Consider the following 8,816-nt stretch of genomic DNA (forward strand, 5'->3'; position numbering starts at 1 on the left):
GCATGTACATAGTGACTCCACAAGATATGTCTTATCAGGAGATAAGAGGGGGGTACTGGAAGAAGGGGAGGATCAGAGAAGTCAGGATCAAACAGCGTTTTTGCACAATGCAGGGGATTAACCCCTTAGGTTCTTTACTGCATATACAGACTGATATTACTGTTGTGGGTTTAGTAACACTATAATGATTCCCATTCCTTGTGGCTAAGAAATAGACAGTTACCAAATGCAGTGTTCTATTGTTATGATATGATATAAAAAGCAAGACAGTATAGAATCACATAGTACTTTTTCAATATAAATGAAACAATCAAATGCAATGGGCCTAGAGTAATGATTGTGCACAGTGGTAATATTCATAATTCATAGAAAAATAATATTGGGTTTACATAATCATTATTGATAAAGGTAGGTTAATGAAAAAACATGTTCAGAGATTATTAAACACCATATAATAAGACAGTAACACATGATGAGACATTATTTAATCATATTAGTAGTAATTATTACTACTGGTTTGTATATGTGACCTGACACCCATAGCATCACTACAGGAAGGACTTCTCTAAAAAGGAGCTATCACTTGCTTGTACATTTTCTATTTACTATGCTATTTTAGGACAGTGCCACCTAGTGGCAGACTAGCTAACTGCGCCTGCTTACACGTAGAGAAATTGTAGTAGTATTGCAGCTGGTTGACTGTGAAACAAAAGGTTAACTGAAACTCCAGCTTTCTGTAAAAAAAAAAAATATATATTGCATATATTACAAAGAATTTACCAATTTTTATTTGAGATTCCTAGCTGCATCTGTCCTGAAGATATTTCAAACAGCTTGTTTTGGGGCTTCTGATATTTTCAAAATTATAGACTAATGTCAGGTCCTAGAGAGACAATGTTGTCTTCAATTGAATTTATTTGAAAATAACAGTACTTATTTTATCTTTCAGTTCTCACTCACTGTGTCTGTACAGGATAAAACACATTACTGCACATAATGTACGTAATTTGATTGCATCCAGTATACAAAACTGAACTGTGTTTGAGAAAAAATGTACCCTCCTTGTTCTTCATCTCATATTACTCTACTTTCACAGATTGCAGTACAGAACGTGTCATTTACAATAACAGACCACCCACATATCTCACTGGCCAGGCAATTCTGCTAAAGACCATTTTTCATGGGCAAAATTTGTTTTAAAGAATAAGTTCACCTTTTAACAAAAAATAATACATGCACATTTTTTGCAGGTAAAAAAAACTGTGCATTTATTATTTTATGTTTCTGGAGCCTCTAAAGCATTGCACTAGCAATCAGGAAATCGCAGGTCTCCTGCAGACCTGTCAGTGTATCTATGTACACTGTACATCGCAGGGGCAAACAGATACTTACTGACAGGAAGACTCAATTAACTACCAGAGCACTCCACAGCACAATGGCAGTTCATTGAGAACTATAAGTTGACAGTCTCAGGGTCTGTCGGAACTTGTAGTGTTCTCATTCAAGGAATACTGTGAATGAGTGACGCAGCCAGGCAGGTGGAGCCCCACGCAGCCAGGCAGGTGGAGCCCCGCACAGCTACTTTTTTTTAAAATTATGACAGCTACCAGGTGGAGAAGATCCCCTGCTAGATGTCACAATGGGGGATCAGGGGGGGGGGGGTTACCAAAGGTGAACTTATCCTTTAAAGTAGCTGCTGTATAGATGATTATTTTGGCTAAATCAAACAAATGATATCAGAGTATCAGGAGTTGAGCTACAAGTGATCATCCGTGAACAGTCACCATTGTAATACAAGGGATTTTGGTATGTTGAGCGGTTTAGATTTTCAAGCTTCAAAACACTCAGGTGTGAATGGGGTCTAAAGGCACTTTATAATTGTGCTGGTTCAGGCTATAGGAAATCTGAAGACTGCTTGGTAACTAACAAGAAAAGTGAGGTGGAGGTTATTTTTTTTTCTACTCAATGGGGTCTCATTTTATTTTTGCCCAATACCCATTAATGGGCTCACAATCATATTTATGCTGCAAGCCTAAGGTAAATAACAAGTAGCTAGCTATGTGCACTATATCATAAACAATTGAATTTCCATGTTTATTTAAAATAAACTAAATGTGGTTTTTATCATATTTCATCTTTGCACACATCTTAGCACTCTAAGCTCTTCAGTTCTCACTTTCTGTAGACATGATCTTGCATCAGCTGCACATCATTGCTATGGATGAGCCTACTTAAAAGTGGCAATGGTGGACTAAGCAATGTATGTCACCAAAGGTGATTGTCACAGGGTTACAATGCAGAAAAAAAATCTGTCACCCTATAACAGGAAGTACATGAATAAGGACCTTCATGGCAGAATCACTGGGTATTATTTTAATGAAAGCTGCAGATGAGAAAAAATGTTTGGAATACAAGTGAAACTTTGGGCACAGAGGACTGGTAAGTTCTGATGGAGAGTACAGCTGCCACTGCGCTTCCAAGCCATTCCTGATATAAGAGCTGCTGGTCTTATAAACAGCAGCACTAGCGTCACCCACCCCCCCTCCTTGGGCATTAACATCCCAGAACTAGCATAAACCTCTGTGCCCAAAGTTCTACTTTAAAGCTGCACTCATGGAAGAATAAAAGTCCTCACTTGCAGTAGGATTGCTTCCAAACCTCAAGGGCTAACTGCTTGTTTCTGTCTTTACCCAATCTGGGTAAAGACAGACAAAAAGTCGGATGGGGGGGGGGGTCCAACCCCCTCTTCCATGAGTGTACCCAAATAAAACCCAGGATTTCTTGCTGTTTATCTAGTTCATTATATGACTGGCAGGGTTCTTACAGACTACCTTAACTGACCGTGGCACTCTCTACATTGGGCTTTATGTAACATGTTTCTAACCACTGAAATCTGTATGTTTGGCTAGATATGACATGTTCCTGATCACAGCACTCTGTACACTGAGCTGTATATGAAATATGCCTGAACATAGCATGTTGTACAATGGGCTGTATATGACATTTTCCTGACCACTGAACTCTGTACCAGGGGCTGAGTATGACATGTTCCTGACCTCTGCTCTCTGTACGGTGGGTGTATATATGGCATACTCCTGACCATGGCACTTTGTCCACTGGGCTGTTTATGACATGTTCCTGACCACTGCACTCTCTACAATGGGCTGTATATGATATGTTCCTGACCATGGCACTCTAGACACTGAGCTGTATATGACCTGTTCCTAACCACTGCACTCTGTGCACTGGGTGTATATATGACATACTCCTGACCCCAGCACTCTGTCCACTGGCCTATATATGACATGTTCTTGACCACTGGATTCTGTACACTAGGCTGTATGTGACATGTTCCTGTCCATGGCAGAAAACATATATATTGAAAGAGTTTAATTTTTTACACTGGGCTACATATGACATACGCCGGACCATGGCACTCTGTACACTGGACTGTATATGACATGTTCGTAAACACAGTGTGCACTGGGTGTATATTTGATATACTCCTGACCCCAGCATTCTGTACACTGGGCTGTATATGACATGTTCCTGACCACTGCATTGTGTGCACTGATTGTATATATGACATTCTCCTGACCCAAACACTAGGTTGTATATGACATATGCCTGACCATGGCACTCTGTGCACTGGGCTGTATATGACATGTTCCTGATCACTGCACTGTGTGCAATGGGTGTATACAGGACCGGTGCTAGACTATTTTGCACCCTAGGCAAGACCAGCTACTTGCGCCCAACCTCCTAAAAAAAAAAAATAAAGAAATAAAAATATAAAAAAAAAAGTAGAAAATATTTAATAAACAAAACATGAAACTGCAAAATTTCTTTTAATTTGCAAAAATAAGTGTCATAAGGTCACGTACAGACTGTATCTGCGGCTACTAAACAATATGATAGTGTGACAAGAACACGCCTATCTGAAAAAGAAGGTTTCTAAAAGATCCACGCGGAGTAGTATGAATTCAAATGAATTTAACAATACTTTATTTGATCACATAGATCATGGGGAGGTTAAACATGAGCACGGTGTACATATGAAAAAAATAAAATCATGTTTAAAAACACTTAGCGTCTTCAATTTAGGGTCATCTTAGCCAACAGAGCACCATATAAGGCAGAGTAGTGTAATGATGGAATAGTTATCCTGGATTTCCGTAGGTTTCCTGCTTAATATTTGTGTGAACCGTATATTCAGTGGGTGTGTTCCCAGTATATGTCAGGGACCTCCTGGAATGTACAAGCTGGAACACAAAAATACATGGTATGTATCTAGCAATATGGAAACCAAATCACATCCAAAATTTACCAGGCCTCCCTCCACAATAGTCAATGGATACTACTGTTACCTTCTCAGAGGTGAGACTATCATACCCGCCTCTCAAATGTAGGGACTTCCTGGATAGCCACCCCAAATGGAACAAGGTCCACAGTACCAAATGATTCTGAGGATATACATAGAAAAAGATAATAAATGTGTAGATCATGGGCATCAGGTAACCCCGAAAACAAAACACACATAGAGATGTGGATATATTACCATCAATGAGGATCAAGAAGACTCCTGTCGACTTGAACTAAGATCAGGTCCTTGATGCTTTTCCAAAAATGCATATGGGGGTGAGGGACCAGGTATACACGATGCGTGGATTTCAAACACATATAGTGTGTATATAGCATATAGCAGGCCGTAGATACCTGAATTTAATATACCCAGTAAAGGGTTTCCAAAAATTGCTCAATTTGAGAAGGTTATTTGCGGTTTTATAAGGATGTGGCTATGTCACAGCAAAAAAATACCTGAATAGGATAGCGTATATATATATATATATATATGTAGATTCTCCTCCTGAGAGGATTTCCAAAAAATTCCCCGAGTATACAGGGTAAATTAGGCCCATACAACATGCCCTATGAACACCATGTAGGCTCTGTAAATCTCAACAGCCGTAAGCTTTTAAATAACTTGCCACCGGTGGAAGATATGTTTCCCTGAGGGATTGCCGTTTGCGAACCGCTGTGATAATAGCCCACTGGTAGTTCTCAGAAGGTCTTGGGCCTACCTAACAGGGAGCTGTGACACCGCCGTTCCTTCCCCCGGCATTCGCATGTCTACATCTAGGTATGTGGGAAGAGGAGCTAGTATATCCCTCCACTCCCTATAAACAATATGCAATAACCTGGTTGCGATACATTGATGATGTCCTAATGGTATGGGATGGAGGTATGGATGAGCTTAAAAGCTTTATGGAATTTTTGAATAAGAATGATAGAAATATCAAACTTACTTATACAGTGGATAGAGAGGTGATAACATTTTTGGATTTGTCAATCTCTGTCCACGAAAATAAACTGGTCACTAAAACATTTAGAAAGGAAACAGCGGCCAATACACTTCTACATGCCAATAGCTACCATCCAAAGAGTCTAAAACAGGGAATCCCTATTGGTCAGTTCCAGAGAATAAAAAGAAACTGTACAGAAGAATTAGAATATAGACATGAATCTATCCAGCTCTATAAAAGGTTCAGAGAGAGGGGCTATTCACATAGAACCCTAAGAAGAGCAAAAAGAAGAGCCCTCGGTAAATCAAGAGAGGAACTAATTAATAAATCAAAACCAAAGGCAGCTGCGAATACTGAAAACCAACCGGTAAGATTCATAACTAAATTCGGACAACAATGGGATGAAGTCAAGAAGGCCCTGGACTCCCATTGGCATTTACTAATTCAAAATCCGCAGATAGCGAAAGTGGTAGGAGAGAGCCCCCATATGGTGGCAAAACGAACTCGGAATCTAAATGATATATTAGTACAATCAGAATTTCAGAGGGTACCACAGAGAAACTGGCTAACTAGGAAGACTGGTGTATATGGTATGTTTCCATGTGGTCATTGTCAGATTTGTCCATTTGTACATAAGTCTAATCAGTTCTTCAACAATGATAACTCTAGGATATTTCAAATACGAAGCTTCATTCACTGTTCTAGTAGTAAAATGATATACATGATAGAATGCCCATGTAAAAAGATTTATATAGGTAAAACCAAAAGAAGCCTTAGGACTAGGATTGGTGAACATCTGAGAGACATTAGAAATGAAAATAGGAATGTAAGAAAGGGAGAAAAAGTGAACCCATTGGCGCAACACTTTAAAGAAGTACACGGGGGCAAAACAGATGGTCTAAAAGTAAAAGGGATCTTTCTGCTGAATATTTCGGCTCGTCGGGGTGATTTTGATAAAGTCCTCCTACAAAAAGAAAAATTCTGGATTTATACCCTAGGGGCACTTGTCCCATTTGGACTAAACACAGAACTTAACTTTGGGGTGTTTTTGAAATAAATTCCCTTGAACTCTCTATATACCCTGAGTTATAATCTACATTGCGATACCTTATATATGAACTAAATATGGGCCTCTGTGGACAAAATATGAACCTAATTGTTCAATTCTTTCTACTCTTATTAGGTGGTGAGCATATAGAACAATAGGACTGTTTTTGAAATCTTGGTAGCTGGACTTGGCTTTGATGTTTCCCTATGTGAAAGTGAAATATGCTAATAATAATCTCCTGTTTATCATTCTCTTGGAAGATGATTTGATCCATAGCAATTAGGCTCCTCTTCCACATCCAGCAATCATTTTAAAATTCAAGATATATGTTTTAATTCACTTTTGGATATTCCCAATGTAGTGATACTCTTTCAACACAAGATGGCGAGGTGGAGACTTTTTGGTATGCAATTAGTGCACCATATAAGGCAAAGGATTGAAGTCCCCTCCCAGTTCTGACGAAGTCTGCGGTGATTGGCGGACGAAACGCGTCAACGTATTGACGTCACTACGCTCGGCGTCTTCACAGGGTGCGGCGCCCATGAGGCGGGAAGGAACGGCGGTGTCACAGCTCCCTGTTAGGTAGGCCCAAGACCTTCTGAGAACTACCAGTGGGCTATTATCACAGCGGTTCGCAAACGGCAATCCCTCAGGGAAACATATCTTCCACCGGTGGCAAGTTATTTAAAAGCTTACGGCTGTTGAGATTTACAGAGCCTACATGGTGTTCATAGGGCATGTTGTATGGGCCTAATTTACCCTGTATACTCGGGGAATTTTTTGGAAATCCTCTCAGGAGGAGAATCTACATATATATATATATATATATATATACGCTATCCTATTCAGGTATTTTTTTGCTGTGACATAGCCACATCCTTATAAAACCGCAAATAACCTTCTCAAATTGAGCAATTTTTGGAAACCCTTTACTGGGTATATTAAATTCAGGTATCTACGGCCTGCTATATGCTATATACACACTATATGTGTTTGAAATCCACGCATCGTGTATACCTGGTCCCTCACCCCCATATGCATTTTTGGAAAAGCATCAAGGACCTGATCTTAGTTCAAGTCGACAGGAGTCTTCTTGATCCTCATTGATGGTAATATATCCACATCTCTATGTGTGTTTTGTTTTCGGGGTTACCTGATACCCATGATCTACACATTTATTATCTTTTTCTATGTATATCCTCAGAATCATTTGGTACTGTGGACCTTGTTCCATTTGGGGTGGCTATCCAGGAAGTCCCTACATTTGAGAGGCGGGTATGATAGTCTCACCTCTGAGAAGGTAACAGTAGTATCCATTGACTATTGTGGAGGGAGGCCTGGTAAATTTTGGATGTGATTTGGTTTCCATATTGCTAGATACATACCATGTATTTTTGTGTTCCAGCTTGTACATTCCAGGAGGTCCCTGACATATACTGGGAACACACCCACTGAATATACGGTTCACACAAATATTAAGCAGGAAACCTACGGAAATCCAGGATAACTATTCCATCATTACACTACTCTGCCTTATATGGTGCTCTGTTGGCTAAGATGACCCTAAATTGAAGACGCTAAGTGTTTTTAAACATGATTTTATTTTTTTCATATGTACACCGTGCTCATGTTTAACCTCCCCATGATCTATGTGATCAAATAAAGTATTGTTAAATTCATTTGAATTCATACTACTCCGCGTGGATCTTTTAGAAACCTTCTTTTTCAGATAGGCTTGTTCTTGTCACACTATCATATTGTTTAGTATGCTGTCCCCTGGGTTTATGTATCCACACTTGTACAAGTGAGTCGGAGAGGTGTTTATGACATTAACAATTAGTGTCATTTTTGGTGGCTTGCTTTTGCTTTATTGTTGTATCTGCGGCTAGCAGTGGCAGGGTGATGGATTCACACTCTGACAGATCCCAGGCTGGAATTCTCCAGGCAATAGGGGAAAAAATGCTGTGAAAGCAGGTAGCTGAAATGAGTGATCCAATATAGCACACCACCACCAACACTGAAACAGGACAGCAGGCCCAGCAGGCACTAGAAGAACAGGCTGTGGGCTCGTGATGATGTCATCACTCACTGACACATTGCACATGTGATGGATGGCCGGCTGGCCGGGTCACACTCACACAGACACGAGACATCAGAGTCAGCCATTACCTTCCTCCGCAGGTGCAACTCCGCTGATGCATGGGAAGAGAAGGGTTGAAACTCCACAGTGATCAGCAGCTGCCAGCCAGCTTACAGTAATTGACTGAGTCTGAGAGGAACACTGGAAGGAGCTGCAGCTCAGCTGCTAAACTGGCCCCAGACACCCGGCTTCTAACTCTGTCCTTTCTTCCTCCCCTCTTCCGCCCCTCCCCTCAACTGAAGGATTATTCCTGATGTGGTGGCATCCCACACAGAGAGAGTGCTGGCTTGTGCTGCGCCCAGGCGCCCCTAGGTGGCAGTGTGCA

General features: G+C 40.5%; 2 long non-coding RNA genes across 2 annotated transcripts; one reads left to right on the plus strand and one right to left on the minus strand.

The window, feature by feature from the left end:
• Window positions 1-3,982: 3,982 nt before the first annotated feature.
• LOC149451074 (uncharacterized) lies at window positions 3,983-5,089 on the minus strand. Its single transcript, XR_016315148.1, has 2 exons — window positions 4,368-5,089; window positions 3,983-4,262 (listed from the first exon to the last, which is right to left on the minus strand). It is a non-coding gene; the product is annotated as an uncharacterized LOC149451074 (long non-coding RNA).
• A 2,449-nt stretch (window positions 5,090-7,538) lies between these two features.
• Window positions 7,539-8,036, plus strand: LOC149451075 (uncharacterized). The gene is made up of 2 exons (XR_016315149.1): window positions 7,539-7,651; window positions 7,757-8,036. It is a non-coding gene; the product is annotated as an uncharacterized LOC149451075 (long non-coding RNA).
• The last annotated feature ends 780 nt before the right edge of the window (window positions 8,037-8,816 follow it).

Source organism: Staurois parvus, unplaced genomic scaffold, assembly GCF_062004578.1.
Source record: "Staurois parvus isolate SC_StPar_1 unplaced genomic scaffold, SC_StPar_1.0 ptg000549l, whole genome shotgun sequence".
In the NCBI taxonomy this organism is placed as follows: Eukaryota; Metazoa; Chordata; class Amphibia; order Anura; family Ranidae; genus Staurois; species Staurois parvus.